Source organism: Pleurodeles waltl, chromosome 4_2, assembly GCF_031143425.1.
Source record: "Pleurodeles waltl isolate 20211129_DDA chromosome 4_2, aPleWal1.hap1.20221129, whole genome shotgun sequence".
Lineage (NCBI taxonomy): Eukaryota > Metazoa > Chordata > Amphibia > Caudata > Salamandridae > Pleurodeles > Pleurodeles waltl.
The window spans coordinates 954,697,933-954,721,705 of NC_090443.1; positions in this window are offsets into that span (position 1 = coordinate 954,697,933).

Consider the following 23,773-nt stretch of genomic DNA (forward strand, 5'->3'; position numbering starts at 1 on the left):
GAAACTAGGTGGAGTAGCTGTTGTCTGTAACTATTTCACAAGTTACTAATCTGGGGATCTGTCTGGTGTCCTGGGAGAGACAGTCTTCAGTTACATCTAATTGCCTGGAGGGTGCGTTGTGAAGACCATACTGCAGGATAAGTTCTTTAACTTAGAGAAGACTGTAAAAATTTACTAACATTGTGCTCAGATTCCAATGGGAGCAATCAGCTCTTCTGTCTCTTACCACCTACACAAATGGCCACCTGCATAGGGAAATGAGGACTAGCGGTATCAACGGGGGAAGTGGAATGGGATGAGAGAAAATAGACCCAGAACTCCGCCACCCTGACTCGTCACTTCTGCTTATCACTGATGTCTGCAGGCCATAGTGGGTGTCTAAAGGCGAACAGACATTCTTAGTAACAAGCCATCAAAGTGCTGCATGTAACTGAGCAGAGAATATACGTTAGTGCAGCCCTGCCAAGTTTCACAGGTCCAGGTATGATGTGCTGCTGCAGTCCAGTTTTTTTATGTGGGAATTGTAGTCTTGTTTATGCCATTATAAAACAGGACTACCAGTCCCAGAATTCAGAGGAAAAAACCTGGACTGGAGCAGCACATCACACACGGACCTGAGAAACTTGGCAGCTATGTTACTGATATCTCTGTGTAACCATCCCTCTTTACTTTGAGGTGGAACTTATGTTTATTGAAAATAAGACCGAAGAGATGAGTATCTTAAGTGTATGCACACCAACGTTTCTTTGTATTTGCAGAATAATCTCAAACATAGGCATTCTGCACGCTCTGGAAGATGAGTTGTGGTTTATACTTGGCACGTCTAGCACCGCAGCATAATTAGCAAACATTAATATTATGTGATTCCTGTGTTAGCAACTCGTGTTAACATACTAGAACTCTTACTTTATACTTGGACATACATATATGGCATGAGCAACACAGTCCTAACTTAAGGACCCTGCCTCCTCCATCAGAGGAAAAACCTGAAGTGTAATGCAACAATCTCAGTCTTTAAGACAGTTCTTATTAAATCTTTAACTAGTGTTTTTCTGTAGAGTCCCAATGTCCTTCAAACAAGTTCAAAGGAACTAAGGGGCATATTTACAAGACACTGGCACATCAGCTTCGATGTGGCAGTTTCCTTGCGTCACCCTGCGCCCCCCTAACAACACCATGGTAGCGCTATATTTTCAATACAGAGCACCGTGGTGCTCGTTAGGACAATAGCGTCAACATTTTCGACGCTATTGTGGCTCTTTGCTGGACTAGCATCAAAAATGTTGTCACTAGTCCAGCAAAGCACAGAGAGGCCCATAAGCTAATGCACTAGCGCTACATTAATGCCTGCCCTGAGTAGGCGTTAAAAAATGACACCAGAATGGTGCAGTGAACACTTGTAACTTTAACTGCACCATTGTTGGGGCCTCCTTGTGGGGGAATGACCTTGCATATATTATACTTGCTGCAGGTATAATGTGGCACAAAGGGTTACAAAGTGGCGCAATGCTTGCATTGCACCAATTTGTAAATGTGATGCAGGGTGTGGGACTGATTACAGCTGCCTTCACGTTAAAACAAAATAACACTAAGGTGGCGCTAGGGGCTTGTAAATATCCTAGATCTAAGTAGCAAGGTCCTGGTTGTAGCAAGATTTTATCACAATTGGTTAGCAAAGGTGTAGTGGCCCTACGGCAGTTATTAATTGAAATTCAAGGTGGCAACTATGTGAGTTCATAGCATAGATGAGAAATGTAGTTTGTTTTCGGTTCATTGTCTCATGGTGCATTCTCCACGCATGCAAAGCCTCAGTCCAGGTGGCACCGAAGCTCTGCAGGGACCGCCAGCCTTTCTTCCCCTGAGATGGACGCAAGCAGGTTTGGTGTATTGATCCTCTTCAGTCACTGAGACTTAAGCGGCAGGCAATACCTCAAGTCCTGCTCACTGACAGAGACGCATGTCACAGTGGCCATAACGCTCCCACGAGGCACATAAAATTACCTGTTCAACAATACCAGTTGTTGTCTGTTCAACACAGTCAGCACCACGAGTCACAGGTGTTTAGCAGAGCTTTTGGGTACCTGCACTCATTCTTTTACAAACTAAGCCGGGGCGGCTCCTCCATGAGGGTGGAGGCGCGCCGCCCTCCACCCCCACCAGCAGCAGCAGCTGCAAAACCTTTATAAGGAAACAATAATAAACAGTGTTTATTATTGTTTCCTTGTAAAGGGATGGGGCCACAGGGGTGACGAGTGTGAGGGGGAGTGCTGAGCACTTCCCCTCAGAGCGCATGTGTGCTTGGCCGGCTGTCTCAGGCCATCCAAATAGACATGCGCACAGGGTTCTCTCAAGCCTGGCACTGTGTTGCCGGGCTGGAGAGAGCCTGCACAGGCTCCCAGTCTGCCTGGAAGCACCCTGGCTGGGCACTCCCAGCCAGTCCTATCAGGGTTGGGCGCAGTGCAGGCTGGGAGCCTGCGCCTGCCAGCAGAGGAGTGGGACACTGCACACGCAGCTTTAAGGTAAGTTTATATATATATATTTTTTTCAATTCTATTAATATTCCCCCCACCCTTGTTTGCCCCATTACCCCCGTGCACACGCGGTCCCGCCTCCTCTAAAACCGTGAGCCGCAACTGAAATTAAGCCCAAGCAGGGGTGTGGTGATTCAAGTTAGTAATTTTATGTTCCTCTGTGTTGCTACAGAGAGGAGCTCTTTGAAGCAGGTATCTAAAAACCAACAGAGTAGTCTGTGTGGCCGGGAGATCTGGGTGTCACTGTTGGTCTTCCCATCACCTTCTGTGCACCTCTGGCATTTGAAAGTGTCCAGGACTTTTAAAAAAATAAAGCCCTTTCTGATTGAGGCCACTATTTGTTTTCCAGATAGACGTACCCAAGAACCAGTTAAATACTAGTTTGACCTCAAGCAGAGCTGATGTAGAAAACACTAAAAAGGAACTGATCATGGAAAGGAAGTGGACTAAGGATAGTCAGCAGAATGACAACATTTTACAAAGCCAAAATTCGAAGGTGTAGTTAGTGAAATTCGCTTTTAAGGTATCTTCAGTCATGGAAAAAGAAGTGAAGAATGAAGCCTATTCCCTCACACTTGCAGATTATTTTTAAAGGGCTGCTGATAACCTTGTTTATTTTCAAATTCAGTCTCAGTGATATTCTGTCAACCATTCAGAGATGCTTCCCAGCTAAAGGGCCTGATTAATTGTTTGAGGTAGGGAGCTGTCTGTCATCAACATGGCACAGTACCATGTCCGCCACACCCTCAGTCTGGCTAATGATTTATGCATCAGGAGATCTATCACTTTTCTGAAGGTGGTGCCCCTGGCTGGCTTTGCTGCCTTGAAAACTTACTCAGATGTCTCAGCGGAGTCGAGGCCTTTGGCGTAATGGTATGAGACCACTGTCCTACCTAGAGTGGACATCTGATGTCTTTTTTTCCTGTCTGTCACCATCACCTGGTGGTATCAAACAGAAAAAAATAATGACCACCAATCCCTGGGAGCAAACCCCCAGGGTGCAGGGGCCATTATCTTTTTTAGTTTTTAGAAACAAACTCCTGCTATGGGAGTTTGTTTCTGAAAAACAAAAACTTTGTCAAGGTGGAAGAACACAAAACGTTTCTTTTTTGCCTTAACAGAGCTCCTGTGAAGGCACATAGATCACCACAGGGCCATCAGTGATCCCTTAATTTGTCAATGGCTTTTCTTGTATGGTAGTGGAGGAGATGACCTCTGACGGGTCTAAATAGGTCCTAAATTGTCTTTTGTCATCTCTAACTTGGGGAGAGTTTCATTAGTACAGCCCCCCCCGAATCTTACAACCTAGTAAATTGTTTATACAACAGAGAGGACGAGAGATGCAGAACAGTTATTCAGTGAATCTATGCAAATGAGAAATACTAGGCAGCCAATCAGTGTGACTGAGAGAAAGAGATAAAAGGACTCTCCACACTTACATGTATTTTTATGAAAATTCTGAGATTTGATAGAAATAACACCATTTGTTTTAACACAAAATATGGTTTGCTGCTATCTCGAGTAATACTTTTTCGTGCATGGGCATATTTTGTGTGAAAAATGGAAGCTAGCGGTAGGAGACTTTTTCTGTGTGAACCTATCATGGTGGAAAGTATGCAAAATTTCATAATGCAAAATTTCGAAAAAAAATGATATTTCACAAAGCCTAAAAAGTATTGTCTTAGTGATCTGTAGCTTTAATTTGTTAAACCTATAAATTATTCAAATCCCCACAAGTGAAACATAATGACACAAATATTTCATTCATGAGGTAGAGTTGGAGGATTGTGTATCTTTGCAGCTAGAACTGTAAAATCATCCATCGTCCTTTTTAAAAATACTGCAAGTCACCCTAACTGAACCATATAAAGGAACAAGGCAGAAAGTGGCATGAAATATTATTCTATTGTAAAGCAGACTGTATTGCACTGCTTTTAAATTAGGGTCACACCATTACTCTTCTCCAAAAAATGAAATTATTGGTCTCTTGTGTATTGATACAAAAGAGATAGTATAACTGCATATATCTACAATAAATTTGGAATCTGTAGTGGGAAAGCAATCCAGTAGGCGGCTATTAATTTATTGCAACATAATATATAAAATGTAAGCACTTTATTGTACTTTTTCAGAAGCTGCAAAAACTGGTGCAACATTCAGAGATTCCTGTGTTTGCATATAAACAACAACAATTATAAATATATATATTCACTTACAAAACCAAAGGTTACAGGGAGGTTATAGTTAGGCTCACATTTTAAACATACAAAACCATATAAATTTACCAGTTATTGAGTAAAGTTACCTCAAGTAACTATAACTTATGCACTAAGGTAACTATAACTCACGCACCCGCAATGCACTGTTTTTACATCAAATATTTTACTGCAAATATTACATTGAATATATCAATGATGTTATCAAAGATGTCATGAGTGCCGTAATTTGTGGGTTAATTAGCAGTGCATGGTGAAGGCACTAGTTATAGTTACCGTAGGGAACAAGTTATAGTTACTTGAGGTAACTCTAACTATTACTGGTGAATTTCACTTTTTAGTACTGGGGCAGTCCCTTTGGGACCCCAGCACCAGACCTAAGGAGTCAGAGTGTCCCTACCCTGGCCCCTTTTCATTTTTTTCACATTTTTTTTTCTGGGACTCGGCAGAAGCCGAGTCCCAAGATGGCTGACAACATTTCCTTGTTTGAAGTGTTGTCAGCCAATCAGATCTCTGCACCTGATCGGGAGGGGTCACGAATTCTCGTGTCCCTATATATTCCAATTTGGATTTCCTTAAATTTCTCAAAAACTACTGAATGGATTTACACCAAATACCAAAACAGTCTCTTTCTGGACCAAAAGCTACCTTTCTGCCAAATTTGGTGTAATTCTGTCCAGTGATTTTTGCGCTATCGCTGTTCAATTTTTCATATTGGAAACGCTCTAAATTTCGACCTCCCTTTATCTCAGCCCCCACTTCACGGATCACCCCAAAATCTTTCAAGACAGTAGCTCACGTGACTTTCAATTTTTTTTGGAACATTTCATGAAGATTCGTCAAGCAGCGCCAAAGATATAGGCAAGCAAAAACACAGACATATATATATATGTATATATATATATATATATATATACACCTCTATCTATCTATCTATCTATCTATCTATCTATCTATCTATCTATCTATCTATCTATCTATCTATCTATCTATCTATCCAAATATATATATATGGTCAGATTTCTCTGCGGCACTTCGTACTTTGTTATTCGATGGGATGGCAATAGTGGAAGATAGCAATTTATTTGCTGCAGTGAATGTAAATAATTATGATATTAATGAGTCAAACCTATGATAAGCACTTTATTTAAAAAAAAAACTTTATTAATAGAGGTACTTATCAAAAAATAAGGGAATTTAAGTAAATGATCATGTACCAATAGTGAAAGATAGCAAATTATTTACTGTAGCGAATGTAAATAATTATGATATTAAGGAGTCAAACCTATGATAAGCACTTTATTAAGAAAAAGCATTTTATCAAAAGAAGTACTGTATTAAAAAAATGAGTTAATTGATGCAAATGATCATGTACTTCTATAAACTATAACTCACTACAAGGTCATTATATGATTTGGATTCTCATGCTGCCATAGGGAGGATTGATTGTATAGGAATAGCTCTACATGGTTATATAAGTGGTTTGTGTGTGTTTATACCTTTAAGAGAAGGTGCAGACAAAAATGAGGAGATCACTTTAAATCTAGGTTTTGCACTGAACTATGGGATGGCCCAGTCAAAGGCTTTTTGCCAAAACACGTATGCCAGGTTTTCTTTGTGGGACCTCACACTTTGCACTTTATTGACTGAAATAATAAATCCCTTTGAAAAGTAAGTAGTCAAGCTGGATTTGTGCCATCTCTCAGAATTGCTCAAAGAATAGCGTGCTGATTGGGGCCGGCTTCCTGGGAGAGAACAATATGTATTCATCTATACACACACACATATATACATATCATACATATATACATATATATATATGTATGTATATAGATATATATACCCCTATCAAAATATATATATATATATACACACACACACATATATACATATCATATATATGCATATATATATATGTGTGTGTGTGTATATATATATATACTTATATATATATATATATAGATATATATAAACAAACACATAATATCATTGTGTCTCCTCTCTGTTGACAACTGCTCATTTAAGCTAGTTTTCCATTTGACTTTTTATAAAGCAATTGTAACTGTTATCCGTGACCTGTCTTTCACTGAGCCTGCTGAATCTGGCAGCAAGTATTTTAACATCACTACTAAACTTTAATGACGTATTACAGTAGATCACCACCGTTTTTTCTTATTCCTGGTGAATAGTGATGTCACAGCTGTAATTACAAACTCGAATTAGAAAGCTGGATAGAAACTTTTATGGATGTAATGCAAACCTCTCTGTTTGATAACATTATTAACACTCACTTTATTTTATATATAAATGTAATATTACTGTGGAGTTTAGGACTAGAAATAGTGAAGATGGTTGATTATACTGATTTAGCATCAGGGATCTTACACACAAACTGAGGTATTGTTGATGAGCACTGCCAACTATTAAAAGGAAATGTGATTTCAAGTTCATATTCACTTGCAGCAGTGAGTATTTAATAATTAAAAAAGAGAAGAATTATCTGGTATCCTCTTCCTCCGGGCGATTAGTATATGATGTAAAATCAGTCAGAAGGCACATCAAGTAATTCCTGAAAATTATCTTGGGTGTGCGGCTATAATGCCCTAAAGACGTCATGTAATCCAGCCCTACATTGTCTATTTCATTGTTTTATTGGGTTAGTTAAAGGAATAAAGACATTCCTCAAGGCGAAGTCTAAGCTTCGACTAAGGGTAAGCAATATGTATTAAAGCAGATTATTTATAAAAGTGTGAAGACGTGGTTTATTCACCGCTTTTGTCTACAGCACGAGCACAGCTCATCTCTGTAATTTGCTACGTTATAAAGATCTTTGGAGACTGAATTACCTTCAAAGATCACCATCTTACTGTGTGTAGGCCCTCCAGCCATGCTAAGCTTCTATGATAGGACCATCAAACCTGCTGCAGGGCACTAAGGGTAAGGTGATGGAGCTATACCAGATTAAGTATGATTTGGGAGTACATATGTGTGTAGCAAAGAGGCAAACATGAACTAAGAGGATGTGAGGAGTACCCCGGCTCCTGATTACAAGGGTGGCGATAAATTGTGGCTCATCTATTAGGATTTTCTATTTTGCCAGCATGAAAAGTTACAGCTTTAAAGCCACTATCTGCTAAATGATACCACCAAATGTCTCAGAACTCCAATTGACATCAGCAAACAAAGGATCACTTTGGGATGCTTATTACAACATAGGAATGTTACACGCGCTATTGAAAACAATGGAGCGGATCGGGTATGGGCCTTTGGCTCTAACTTTCCAATATTTCTCTTTCCTTTTCTCCTTTCGAGATTTAGACCATTTTACTGTCAGTGGGTGCAGTGTTCTAATACAACTATATCCCGTCTGCCTCAGGATACATTAGAGCCTTATAACCCACTGCAGAGAGCTATACCTGTTGTTATAGGCCCTGAACTCAAGTTGCGGTTGTAGCTTATAAGGAGGAAGTGGGCCTTTAACAACTGGTTTACCCAGAGCCAGAAGGAGTATAAGGTAATCAGAACATTTCACCCACTGAGGGTAGAATGTTCTAAATTAAAAAGAGAGAAATTGGAAGTCAAACATTGGAATATTGGAGAAGAAGGCCTGTACCAGCCATTAATGGCCCTGGGCCACTTCATTATCTTCAGTGGAGCTCCCAACATTCCAACGTTTAAATGGTTGATAAACGCACGCAGCTCGGACCTATAATTTGGGTTGAGGGCCTATAACAACTGGTATAGCCCTCAACAATGGGCTTCAAAGCTATGCTCCTGGTGATTGATCGAGAATGGGGAAAGAAAACTGTTATTTTCTTTACATGAAATGCCCCCTTTAATTTATTGTGCATTTTCATACTTGCACGGTGATAAATCACATGGTCATGAGATTTTTAGCGGATGATCAACCCAACTTTCCATGTGACAATATTAAAACCATCTAATGGACGTTGCACCACTAGATCTGGGAGAAATAAAGGGTTGTCTTCAACTTGAGATAGGAGATCTTCCGGATTCCAAAGTCAGAAAAGGGTAAGCCTCATTACATTATTGATTAGAAAGGTTATGGACCAGAAAGTCTTTCTTGGGAGCTTGTGGTGGGTGTTGATGCAGATCATTCAATTAGACACTTCCATTCCCCTTTTTCTAAAGGCGCGCCACAATGTTCCCTACAGGGAGGGGTAAATTCTAGCGATGGCACTAGGCCGACTCTGCGGGGACAAAGGCCCTGTAGAGAGATATGAACTATGATATCTATCTGTGACCAGAAGGAGTGACTGTTGCTCTTCCGCGCTCAGTGGTATGGGGAGCTGGCATTTGCCTGCAGAACATTTCACGTGGAGGTTTTCACTTATGGAAGAACACATGAAGCCAGCTGCACATGAAGAGGCAAGGCATGGCTAAGGAGGAGGTGCGCGGATGTGAGAAGGGCCAGCACCAACACCAGTTCACCGACGTGTAATCATGGAATCTGGGGTCATGGTGGTGAACCACAAAATCCCTATTTATTTTAAGCTATGTGCAGCTTTTAGAACCTTTTCACGAGTCCCACAGCAGATAGGGCTACTGAGCTCAGATTGTAGCAATCAGAGACTTTTACCACTGGTATCTTGGGGCTTTATCCTACTAGAGAGCCCAAAACTGAGTACCACGTGCACTCCTTTAGCACTTCAGACTCAAGTTAACGAACTCAGGCAGTCCAAGACTTACTCAGGGAGATGGCGTGGGGTAGAAATTCAGAACAAAATGAATCTTGCAATAACAGTTGATAAATGAATGTCAAGCCAGTGCGAATATTTGTAAGAAAGGAGTACTTTACTTGTACCACACAATGAAATAATGCACATTTATAATTCAGAGGGTGAAATATCAGTGCACAGGTACTTAGATCTGTCTCTGTGCTATAGGATAACTAGCCAGCATGTAGTTAGCTACTTTGTCTGTAAAGATGTTGTATTATGATAAATACAGTCAATATCAAAGCAGGGATATAGCCCTCAGGGTAGGGAAAAAGTGTGATCCATTTCCTTAGGTGTCCCTTTCAAGAATCTACCTATCCGTTCCCAAAGTTACATCTGGGTGATCACTGGGTAGCATGCAACACAAGTTTTCCAAGTTCACAATTTTCCCCAGACTGTCACTCTTGTTGACTGTATCTTTGGCTTTATTTGGACATGGGTCAGCCTGTTGTTGCTGGGGGACAGCACAGGCAGTGCAACTCCTGGTGGTGTGTGGCCCAGCACAGCCCTCTGGAAACAGTTGTGCCCAACACGATGACACCACTTTGGCTTCAGGTGTAGATGGAGGCAAATGCTCCAGCTGAAGAGGTCTAGCAATGCAAGAAGGTCACACACTGCCAGGGGTGCTCGATGTCAGATGGTCCTTTGTGGATGAGTCTTCCTCAGGTCCAACACAAAGAAGTTTAAAGACAGCTTTTCTAATGTACCCTTCTGGATGACCAATAATGCCTTAATATTAAATAAGGGCAATAAGGAAGTCCTGGTTTTGAGCTGCTCAGTTGAACTTTGTTCTGACAGCTGACGGCCTGACAAGCTACCCTGACCCTCCAAATCTGCCAGCCCCCCGGGCAGTGGAGTACGTTAATTCTAGGAGGAAGGGGGTGGATGGCACACACAGGCACACATGCACACTCACACTCATTCATTCACACAGGCATGCACACACACATCCATTCACAACACTTGTTATCAAATAGTCATGCACACCCACACACGCACCAAATATTCATTTTAAAAAAAACACACAGACACACACACTTACCTTCAGCTCTGCCTCAGGTCCCAGCAGGGTTGGGACTTCTGCCTTCCCTCACTGGCTAACCTAAGGTCAGCCAATGAGGGAAGGCAGCAGTCCCAACTCGTCACAGAGTGGGATGGGGTCACTGAGACTGCTGACTCCACCCCACTCTGTCTCAAGGTGTCAGTGATTAACTTTTTCCCTGGGCGCTTCAGGGCTTAAAACTGAAGTGCCCAGATCCGAAGCGATCAGTGATGTTCCCCCTCATCCAGAGGGGGAGGGCCTCGAGGCACTTTGCTAGGCTGAAGAGGTCACGCTCACAGGGCTGTTACTTCTTCAGCCTAGCAAAGTTCCGCTCAGGCAGCCTGGAGCCTGCGCAAATAGCACATGTCTACTTCCTGACTGTCTGACCTGAAAATGAAGAGTGTGTGTCAGGCTGACCTTTGCTCAGCATGACAGACACTCTTCTTGAGAGGCAAAAGGTGGGGGGGCGTGGCCCCTCAGCTCCAGTGGACGGGCCGTGGCTTCCCCTAGGGTCCTAAAACCTGCATTAAAGGTCTTGGGGTGTCACTGAATACTTCCTTTTCACTTAGCTAAGCTAACAGGTCAATTAGGTTACATCTTCCTGTATTTTCTTCCTAAAAATGCTACAGAAAATATCTCCCCTAAGGCTAAGGGACACCAGAAAATTAGTCTTTCAGGCAATAATTGTGGTAAGTTCGGATTACTGAAATGAGTGTAATACCGTATGCATTGGTTTGCCCAAGAAATTGCTATCCTGGGATCAGCTTACTCAGAAGTATTATCCTTGGCTTACAAGGCAAACCTCAACCTCAACATTCGGCTGACAACAGAGTACTGTTTAAAGGCCCCTTGCCTCACCCAATAAGACTTTTTATCAGACAGGACCATGATATATTCAAACTAAGCTAAATATTCAAACTAAACTCACCAACCTACTAGAACATACCCTCAACCTTCACTGCTTGATCAAACACACCATGCCATGAGTGTGAAACATCCATGGGCCATTCTTTTAGAGTTGTAGGAGCCAAGCACTGGAAAGCGCTTTCCCTTGATTTCCTCAGGAAGTTGCTTTACAAGTACTTCTTCAAACAGGTGGTGGCTGCAGCAATGACAAACTCAGATTCAGTCCAGACATCCTTTTTGGTAGCAGTTTGCGCTTTATAAATGCCATTAACAACAAGAAATCCAACAACCGAACCAAAAATATTTCCCTCTGGGTGCAGTTGAATGTGCTGCACACCTCCCGCCTCAGCTCTGAGCAGTCCTCCTTTTCAAGCCAGCATCCCCTTCATGCAAGGGCACCTCCAGCAGACCTCTTCAGCAGTCAGTCAGTTCCTTCCCCTCAGGGCAGGACTCACCTCACGCAACTTGTCTCTTGGCAGGTTTCAACTTTTTCCAGGATCCCGAACCTGGCAAAGGTGGGTTGCCAGTGAGTTGACTTCACCTCTAGTGCTTCTTGGTCGCCACTGCTTCCATGGCAGATAGGTTCCATCCCATCTTTATCAAGCCTGCTGTCAGAGTGTGTGCCTTCCAATGGTCCAGCTCTGGGGGCGGTTTAAGCCACTTCTCAACTTTTGCTTATTTCTTCCACACTGGTCCAGCTCAGTCTTTGCCGTAAGATAGCCGGATGATAAGACGGATTTGGACGTCTGAGGTCAAGGGAAACCCCAAGCAACAGCACAAACAGGGAGATGCGGCCCCACTCAACTATTTGTTGACCTGCGTAGGGCAGCACTTGCATGGAACAAAGAAGATGGAAAGGTTCAGGGGAATTTCCCTACACTTTGAAAGAACCCTCTCTCTCTAGTAACCTCCCCACCATTTTGCGCTATTGTCTGCTACATTGCAATGGATCTCAGGATGCTTTGGCTAATGCCTGCAATTCGCATTGCGGTCTGTGGCTCTCCTTAGCCTTCATTTAATTACCACTTTGAATCAAGAAATCAAAATGGATTCCTCTGAAACCACAATCATATGTAACAGATATCCTCCCGGCACTGCCTTCTGAACCCACAATTTACACATATACATGCTACATCCACGTTCCACATAGATCGAGCAAAAGGACAAAGTTGCGAGGAGACTGATAGAATCATTTAAATGTTCAAGTTGGAGCGAAACAGACATCGGTCCATTGGGTCAAAATAAAGGTTAGATCTGTTAGAATGATTCCTGATGGGAGTTCACTGATTCTCTAATTCCTCATCCTCACTGAAGTCATGAGGATGCGTTCACGTTCTCATGACTGGGACCCTCCTAAAGCTTCCTGGTAACGTCCCTCATCTGGCTGACTTCACTTTAAAGAGGGTGGTCAGGTGAGATTTTACAGATCCTTGGAAAGATCCCACTTTGTAGTCCGCACCATGAATTTGCTTGTGCCTTTAGAACCTTTCCTGGTTTTATTTACTCTTTCTGCTCAAGGTGCGCTCATGGCTTAACTTCCTAATTGAACCATCTCCATATACTGTAGCTGTTCGTGGTTATGTTGCCATGCTGAGAAGTTTTCAATACCCAACTGTATCCTGAGTCAAGACCACTGGGTAAAAGTTACCAGGTTTAACATTCATTATTTATTTTTTTTTTTTTTTTTTTTTTATAGTGGGCAGAACATGTTTCCTTCTAATATTTCTTCGAGCGGGTAGCCCATTAGGTTTTCTTTGACGTGAGCACCACCAATGACATCATCAACATATGATCCTTGTTACATCTGGCTCTGCGCATTTTATCCTCGGTATAATGCAACCCCACAATTTTTCACGTGGCATCCTGTTGCGCGAAGGACAGCTAATCTGTGCCTTATTGATTTGACTGGGATCACATGATTGCCTGAGATTTTGGTTTCTCATGAAACTGGGAAATGTGCTGTACAGTCCACGGATTGTACCTTATTTACAGGTAGGTGAAGTGCCAGGATCAGTACATGCTAAAAGTGATTCAAATAGAAACCAATCCTGCCTGCTGGTGGAGAGTTGGGCTCTGGCCCTGCATGAAGACCGCCCTGTGCTTCTTGTGAATATCAAGAAACCACATCAAGATGACTTGTTATACTGCGCAACTTGCTGAACTCAGCTTCCCGTCTTGGCCACAGTCTGTGACCTCGGTCAGATCAGTTCTAATCATAGCTTCCTCACTTGACCAAATTGTGTGTTGACTGCTATATTGCATCACCACTCTGTAATTTAGTGTTTTAACTTTACCAATTTAGGGACTCCCGGGGACAGATCCAACACCACTATTCAGCATTGTAATGTTATGTATAGTTGCACATCTCACTATCACACGTGAGGGTATCCTGGTAACGAGTAGGTGTCTGCCTAGCCCAGCCTAGGATAGCTTGGTTAATTGAAAAGCCAGGTCTTCAATAACAGCTGGTGTCAGGGCAAAGAGGTGGGCTGAGGAGGGGGGTGTGGATGAAAGAAACACAACAAATGGGTGAACAAAAAAAAACATAAAATAACTTATCTGTTGTACTGGCGCCATTCTGCTCCTCTCCACTGCAGCACAGGCTCCAAAACTCCCCTGCACCCAATCCAGACGCTGCTCTCATTCTGCTGACAGCATGAGAGCAGCATTGGGATTGGCCTGAGCGTCCTGGCTTTGTGGTCCCAAAGAGAATGGGAGCCTCTGCCTGCTGTCTCCAACCCAGCAACACAGCTCGGGTTGGAAACAGCTCAATGCGCATGTCCGTTTGGCCGTCCTGAGATGGCCGTCTAAACCTGCATGCACACTGATAGCAGTGCACACGACTCCGCCTCTCTCCCTATCACCGCAAGGCCCCGACCCCAAGACTTTGCCTGGCCCAGTTTTATTATTGTTTTATTTTTCAACTTTTGAGGATATAGCAGAGGAGCCACCACTGCAGTTCTACAACTTCTTGCAGAATTCAAGAAGAGAGGAAGAGGCTTTGATGTGAAGTAGGAGGTTGTTTCACACTTCAGGCCTGATATAAGAGAATGCCTGCCCTTCTTATCTCATATACAGAATATGCGTGAGATTTGTGCGAGTAGGAGTCCTTTGGAGTAGAGGCTGTCTGGGTGGTTGGTGAAAGGGTATATGACTATTTAGGTAGGGGGGACCTGAGTTGTATAGTGCCTTGAATGTATGTGAGGAGTTTGAATTTAATGCGTTTGTGTATCAGGAACCTGTATAGTTCACTAATATGTGGTGTGAAATGAGTTTTGTGTGGAAAATTGAGGATGAGTCTGGTTGCTGGGTTCTGATTGGTTTGTAGTCTTCTAGTAAGTTTCTTGGTGATCCCTGGGTGGAAGGTGTTCCTGTGGTCCAACTTGCTGGCTATAGGGTTGTGAGTCACAGTTGTTATAGTTTTGCTTGGTAGCCATTTGAAGATATTCTGTAGCATTTTCATGGTGTGGAAGCAGGATGCAGTGAGGGTGTTGACTTGTGCAGTCATGTCCGGTCTGCTGTCATTGATTATTCCAAGAATCTTGATGTGGGTTCTTGGTGTGGGTCCAAGTTTGGCCAGCCACCAATTGCAGTCCTATAGTGAGGTGCTCTTGCCAAAGATCACTACTTCTCTCTTGTTGGAGAGTGCTGGGTTGCATGTCATCTGTGTAGGAGAGGATGTTGGTGTTGTGTGCATGATGTTGTCCAGAGAGATCATATATGCGTTGAAGAGGGTGGAGCTGAGCGATGAACCTTGAGGCTTTTCGCAGATGAGTTTGCGGACTTCCGAGGAGTAAGGTGCCAGGCTTACAGTTTGTGTTTTATCCTTTAAGAAGGAGCAGATAAATTGGAGAGTGGGGACCTGGATGCCAATCTTGTGCAGGTGCCTGTGGAGGATGGGGCGTGAGACTGTGTCCAATGCTGCAGAGAGGACCCGGAGAAAGAGGGCTGCCGTGTCTCTTCTGACAAGGATCATGAGGATATTGTCTGTGGCAGCAATGAGTGCAGTTTCTGTACTGTGGTATGGTTTGGCATCAAGGAGTTGGTGATTGCTGAGGTAGTTGGTGAGGCATTGGGTAATTAGTTTCTCGAAGACCTTTGCCGGGTATAGTAGGAGGAAGATTGGTCTGTAGTTGGAAAGCGTGGCTAGGTCAGCGGGTGGTTTCTTGGGCAGGGGCATGACGTTGGCATGTTTCCAGGTGACTGGGAATGTGGCTGAGTCAATGGAAGTATTGAGGACCGGTGTTAGTGGTTTGCTGATCAGTAAGAGTCCTTTGGTGAAGAAATAATGTGGGCAAGGGTAAGATGGAGCCCAGCGTGGATAGTCTATAATCAGTTCTAACTGTGGTGATCGCAGGCCACGAGGTCAGGGTTTGTTCAATGGCCAAGTTGAGTTACAAGGATGACAAAGGTTCTGTATATGGAGGTGATTTTGTTACAGAAGAAAGAGAGCTTATTGTAAAGGTCTTGTGAGGGCATGATATTGCCAGAGGCGGCAGGAGGCGCAGTGACATTTTTGATGGCGAAGATTTCCCTGCTGCTGTTAGTGCTGGTGATGCAATCTCTAGGAGCTATGCTCTTGCTGTTCCTTATCTGCTGTTGGTAGCATCTTAGGGCTGATTTGTAGATATCTTTATCTGAGGATTCTTGTGTGAAAAGTATTCATTTTTACAATACTTTACTTGTTTGCTAGTATTTATCAGTTGCGACTTTACCTCTGTAATTATTTTTCCAGGGACTCCCCCAAAATCCAACCGACCAATCCAAAAGAACAACAAAAACAAAAAACGGCAGGTTCCCGTAGAACAGAAGTCTTCAATCTGTGGGTCGCGACCCCCAGGGGGGCCGTGGAGTCCTGGGCAAGGGGTCGTGCATTCCCCCAGCCTCACTTGTCCGTCCAAAGCCACACAGACAGCCAAAGACGCCTTTGTGCTAGAGCTCCTGCTTCCTGAATGAAATGCAAATGTGTGCTACTAGTAGATCTGCAAATGTAAAGGGTGATGGCAAACATTTATTCTTTTTGAGTGGTAATGCAAAGAGTTAACAACTGCGCTGTGAAGTGTGTGCTATTAATTGTAATTGTATTTACATAGTGCATACTTCACCTGAATGTGTTGCAGGGACAGCTATCACAAAATGGCATTGCATATGTCTTGTATTACTTAAATCTACATTTTGGAAGCACCCTTTTATCTTAAACCTTTTGTAGTGGCTTATCTTATATTGTGTGTAATGCAAGTATTAAATAATGCCTCACATATTCACAGTGCTTTCTGTCACAGGCTGTGACCTTGTGGCACTAAAAATATACAAGTCACTATTCTCCACTGCAAAAACCAAGATTTAATTCTGTTGCTCTCTGGTTATAATGCACTACAGTACATTTCCAAATGAGTAACATCTTTCTTTTATTTATTTTTCATTTAAGCTTGCGGTTATTTTATATGTATCTACCTGACGGTGAAAGACTTATAAAAACGTACATAATAATTTGGGGCTTATTTATTAGAGACTTGCACCCCCTGCAGCATCACTCTTTTTGACGCTCTGGCGGCACAAGCCTCTCACTCATACCTATGAGGCGACGCAAAGCCACCCTGCATAGCTTTGCATGGCTGCATAGATATGGAGTGAGGCAAAGCAGTGCAAGTCGATGCGTTGCCTTACTCTGCACCAAGGAGGCATCCCATGGGCGTTGTGGTGGCTGTTCCCACGCAACACCCATGGGTTTTGACGCTGCACCAGACTGACAAAATCACGTAAACTAGAGCAATGCCAAAACGGTACGCCTCCCAGAGCAGGCATAATTAGGAAAAATGTTTAATTTCTCCTCGTTTTTTCCTCTTTCCATATGCGTTGCATTCTGCCACACATATAGAAAGAGAAAAATGCCTCTCTGGATTGATTTTGTGCAGGAGGTAACCCTTCCTGCACAAAAAAAATACCGCCTTCGTTGGCGCTAGTTAGCAATTTGTGCACCAGCGCAGGGGGAAAGGACAGGAACGCACTGTATTTCATAAATACGGTCCATTCCTGCCCTTTTATATTGGCGTAGGGCAGTGTAGCAAGAAGACTTGCAGCACTGTCCTACGCCAAACCCTCATAAATTAGGACCTTTGTTTTTAGCCACACCTTTGACCACGCCCCCGCACTCACTAACCTTTGGCTTGCTAAACACTGTTTAATATTATTTCCTCACCATAAAAATGATTTGCTGTGGGAATTGGGGACGTTTGTGATTGTCCATGATGAGGAGTATTTGTCAGGAGGGGGTCCTTACACCTAAAAAAATTTGAGAGGGGGTCCCGGCATCAAAAAGTTTGAAGACAGCACGCTGCCTCAAACGATACAGGACGTGAGACTGAGCAGTCAGCAATCCGTTACGCGCCCTGCGTAAGGTGCCACCTAGCGAATGACGTCACCTTGGGTATTAGATCCCAACAAACAAAGGCACATTCCAGTGACGGTGAGGGCGGATTATCTAACCCTGAGTAAGAGAACAAGATGTTTTCTTTTCTCAGGGTGGCCCCTTTCAATACCAGTTTGCGTTTTTCAGCTTGTGACGTAGGCCTAAAGATGACTGTTTCTCCGGGCGAGATTAAAAGCCAAACTGGGCCAGTGGGTAGGGGAGGTGAGAGGAGTTGAGGACTTACCTCCAGGCCGGTGGTTCTCATCACTACACGTCAGGCCTCGATGGTCTGGCGCAGTCAGTCACAAGCGAAGCTCGCCTGACGTGTGACTGACCGCTCCCGAGCCCATTGGTCTGTCGCACGAACTGGCTCCTAATTTCCCCATATACCGGACCACCTGCTCATTGACGCCTCCCATTCCCCAGTTTTAGGAGCCTGCATTTAAAGGGGTGTAGCTTCCATTGGGGCAGCAGCAGTGCTTAATTTGTGCTTGTTGTTTCCGGTGCTGAACACCGTCACTTATTTTTGAGGGCCGGGGCTTAGGGTTCTGCCTCAAGCATTTGCTGCGAGCAAAAGACACAGATGGGGAAGACGGAGGACGGGAAAAACGAAAAGGCGTCACAAAGGAAGAAAGTAGAAAGCTGCAAGAGTGTGCTGAATGGGCAGGGAGTAGCTATATATGGATTGAAGAGGCCCGAGATGACTTCAGGATTACGGCGCCTCAGTATTACCTGTTCACACATTTAATTGCAGCAGCCGCGTGTTTAAGAGGAGGGCCCTGGGCACCGGCACCTCTTTATGTACAAATTAAGCACTGGGCAGCAGGCCCCAGACACCTGAGTATTGCTGTATTTCACAGTTCATCGGTGACCAGGGGCCTATTTTCATCCGTGCACTCGTAGGGCCGATTACACAAGGACTGCGCCACTGTACATTTGGCACAAAGGATCTGTGCCCTTGATTTACGTTCTTGAAAGAAATTGTGAAAATGCTGTCGACGCCTTGAACCGTATTCCATTGATTCTCTGATGCGACTTAACAGTACTTTGTCATGATTTTTTAAAAAAACGTGGCCCTCTATTCAAGCCCCCGCACTTCGTCATTGTCTACCCTTTTCCAAGTTTTTATTTTTTGTACCCCTTAAGGGTGCAGCTAACGCCATCTGCTTCGAAGTGACATTTCGTTTTTTTCTCTTTCAAGTTGGATCTTCTTATTTCAGTGGCATTACCTCATACTGCAGAGCTCATGACTCACCTCTCTGCAAAATTATAAGGTCTGATATTTTTAGAAGTGCTTGTGCGTGTGCGCGTCTGTGCGCCGGAGCTTATGTGTGTGTGTCAGCGCGCTCCGCATGCAAACGCCCCCGCTTGCAACATGTCACTCGTGTGCACCTTCCCCAGAGGAGGCGATGCTCGTCCAATGTGACACCTACGTTGCACAGTCCAAACTACAGGGCGTGGAAAGAAAGGTTATGTGCCTGTAACACTAGTTCAGCTTTGCCTCACAGATCACAGTACCTAGTACCTAGCATAGAAGGAAATGTTACTGGCCTGTAACACTAGTCCAGCATTGCCTCACAGATCACAGTACATGCTACCTGTCATGGAAGAAACCCTTATTTGCCTGTAACACTAGTTCAGCATTGCCTCACAGATCACAGTACATAATACCAAGCATAGAAGGAAATGCCACTTATGTGAAACAAAAGTTCACCTGCTGCCCATAATGCTACATCCATGCTGTCAAGCACAGAATTATTATAGTAGCAAAAGAGAATCTCTAGACAGGTTCTTATACACCATGTAGACATCAGAAAAACATCTAGACGTATCACAGTGAAAGCGGTTTCACTTTTTTACCCTCTCAGTCTCATCAGAAAGACATTTGGCCTTGGTCCCTGATTTCGAAGTTCTTGCAATTTCTCAGCCTCCAATGTCAATCTAAAACAAAGTACATGGGTGCCTGGAACTTGAAGATGGGGACTTGGGTCGGGCAGATGAGATGCATGGAGGATGCTACAAGCCAGTAAAGAGCAATGGGCTTGTACAGGAAAGTTGGCTCTGCGTTCTAAGTAGGGGTGTGCCAAGGCTTTACCTTTAGCTCTGAAATACTGCGATTGGAAACTTTCTTCAGTAAAGATGGGCAGAGTTTTCTGATTCTGTCTGACCTCACTGATGCTAAGTCACTCACCCACGGCCTGCACAAAATGGGCTGATTTTCAGCAGCAGGATATCCGCCCACGAAAGGCGGTACATCCTGTGACTGCTGATGAATGTATAGTGAAGGATGGGAGTGGGAAGGCTGCTGGGACTTGGGGAAGGTGCCTGTAGCTCTGTGCATGGGGGCAGGCCCAAAGGGACATTGTCATAGACTTGTGGGGCGATAATGTGGTGGGACTGATGCAAGGAGTGGGGCGAGAGATGTGCCAGTGGATGGGGATTTTGAAGGCTGACTGAGGCAAGGATGTGGAAGTCCACCAACAGCCACTCCTGGGAAGCAGGACCTACGGCAAAAATAGGCTCCTGAAACAGACCCTCTATTTAAAAAAAGAAAAAACTGTGAGCTTGGTACTTCATGAAGTTTGCTTTCACATTGTTATTTTTTTTAAGTTAGGAATTTGTGACTTCAATTGCTTTGTAACTTTACAAACCTCTATTCCTATACTTTTTAAACATACTTATTGAGTTTTTTTTGTTTCCCCCTTCTTTTTAAAAATTAACAAATTATGTGTTGCAATCTATATTCTGCTGCTACAAATTACACAAAGCAGTTACATCAATAAACATTGAATACAATTTAACAGATATGGGAATTTACAACGTTCAGTTAAACCCTTTTAATTACTTATAAGGGCATCACTGTGGTGGCAGAGGCGTGTCAAGGGTATGGCTATATACTCTCTCATTAGGAGGGACCTTACGGAGTGTTATGGTCCTTACATCAACATGCAGCTGAAATGACACCAAGATATATAGGCCCGTATTTATACTTTTTTAGCGCGGCATTTGCGTCACTTTTTGACGCAAAAGCGGCGCACACTTGCAAAATACAATTGTATTTTGTAAGTTTGCGCCGTTTTTGCGTCAAAAAGCGGCGCAAATGCGGCGCTAAAAAAGTATAAATACGGGCCATAGTGTTCATGTTGACCTAGACTTGGGCTCTTGGATCAATTGTATCATGCACGTTCTGCCCTTTATATTCTAATGCAGCCTTAAAACCCACTGTCAAGGGCTAAACTGTTTTTTAAAGGCCCTGAACCCAAGGTATTGGCCCAAGTCACAGGCGAGAGCTTGTAACAAGGGAGAGGGCCTTTAGCAGCTGGCATAGCCTGAGGGAAAAGGGCTATAAGGCTATTAGAACATTCCACCAACTAAGGGTAAAATGTTTTAAATTAAAAAGGAAGAAACATTAAGGAAAACATTGGAATGTTGAAGCTTCGAAGCTACTCTATTGTCTTTAATGGAGCTCTCAACATTCCAGTGTTCTAATAAGAGTTCTTTCCAACCGTGTGGGTACTCTCACCTAAACCCCTATGTTTTTCTTTACACACCGCCTCAAGTTCAATGTCAGCTCAGTGTGTTACAGCTCTAGTCCATTGCTGCAATTTCGGGGTGCCTGATGCTTTCCATGCTATGGCTGTACTACCCCTATAGTGTACTCACTTGTGCAACGACTTTGTGTCACCCAGCATATACCCCACAGTAATGAGGGTCGCAGACACTTCAATTGGAATCAGACTCATCAAAGTTTACTTTAGGAGAACATACTGCAGAGCAGGATAGCACAATAACATATCACATTAATGCCTGCAAATTAGGAACATTGCAAGATATATATAAGAATCGAATCTACACACATTTCCTATTTGCAAACCCTTTGGGCAGGCAGGGCCAGGCCAACATGGATTGCTCAAAACAATTCGAAAGGTTACTTAGGCCCTCATTATGACCCTGGCGGTCTTCTGACTGCCAGGGCCACGGTGGCGATTTCACTGCCAACAGACTGGCGGTGAAGACCGCCACATTATGAGTGTGGCGGGTTGGCCTCTGCCAACCCGCCACATCCCCACTCATACCGCCAGGGCGGTTGGACCCGCTGGGCCGGAGATGAGCGTCTCCGACCTGGCGGTCCAATGAAGACCGCCGGCGATATTTTGAGCCGGCTTTCCACCAGGGTCTCTGCGGCGATAGCACCGCCATGAAAACCCTGACGGAAAGGCTACTGGTGACAGGGAATTTCTTCCTTGTCAACAGCAGACGACTCCCCCACCCCTCCCGGCAAGCACAGCACCCCCCCCCCCCAATAGCAGGATCCCCCCACCACCCCTGAGGTACAGCACCCCCACCACATCCCTCCTCCCCGCATACATGCACACGCACACAGACACCAACATGCACCCCGCGTATACTCATTCACCAACACTGACATACATGCATTCACTCACATCCATCTATACACGCATTCACTTCAACATTCATACACGCAATCAACCACGCATACACACACGCATACAAACACAGATACAAACATGCATACACACCCGCATACACACTTACATTCACACATGCAGACAACACCCACTCACACACGCACACACAACACCCACCCACCCCCTCCCTTGTCAGGCGCCTGACTTACCTTGTCCGGCGAGGAGGTCGTCCAGGAGGGAACGGGAACAGGTGCTTGCACCACCAGCAGCGCCCCACCATCAGGAAACCGTCACGCCATATTACTGCTCATAATACGACAGGCGGAGTCCTCCTGGTGGGCCGGTGGTGGAAGTGCCCATTTGCCTCCGCCCGCCAGCACGACTACTGCGGGATTTCCGCTAAAAAATGTGGCAGAAATCCTATAGTACTTGTACTATGGTGGGTGGAAGACCGCCAGCACTGGCGGTCTTCTGGCACCTGCAGCTTTGGCGGTCCTTAAAAAAGACCGCCAAAGTCATATTGAGGGCCTAAATATTAAGGCAATGTTCTCGGGAATGACACATTCATTCTTTATAAGGCAAAAAACAGGAAACAGCTTAACGCATTGACCCTTTTGGGCACCTATGATGATTTAGTCATGCCCTAAGAATGCCAAGGCCACTATCAGGTCAGTCCACCCTCTAACCAGCTTCATATCCAAAGACCCTGTCTGGCAGAGGACTTTGATAATTAACTCAAGGGCGCCCTAGTATTTGAGTACCATTCTTTGGCACTTTTTGGCCCAAATCAACCTTAGGAGTGGGTGGGGAGATTTTCAGCAATCTGTACAACGCCTGGTTTTAAGGGACAAAGAGGGTACCTCAGAGGAAACTCACCCTTTTAAATGCCCTGTTCCCTCCATCCCATTCTGCTGATGACCACTTTCCAGTTTTCAACCCCGGCTTCAAGTTTCTTGGGGATGCAAAGAATGCTGGAAAACCCCACACAGGTGACTGTATTACCACACCCAGATACCATGCCCACCGAATGAGGGCTTAAAAAAACAGATGTCACTGTCATTGATAATGTACGGACTGCTCACACGTCCTCCACTAGCAAAATATAAACATGCCTACTTTCATTAACTTTGAGAGATAGCATTGAGAAAATAGTAAACCATGACAACACAATTGCTTGATGGATTAACCCATCCACTGCAGGAATCTATGTTTGTGCCACTGGTTTCAGGCTTCAATAGCCTTTCATTCTTCCGAGTTTGATAAAATTGAGAACCACTGAGATGGGTAATAATAAACATCAATTATCTGTCAATTGCATGTCCTGTACGCCACAACCTCTCTTGATTCTTCTGTACCTATTTAACAAACATCAGTTTGTCTTGAGAGTTTGGGGTGGGAGGAACTAAAGGGAGGTGAGGGTGACTTGAGGATTCAGAGGTGGATAGAGGTAAAAGGAGGTGAGGGTGACTTGAAGACTCAGGTGGGTTGAGGTAAATCAGT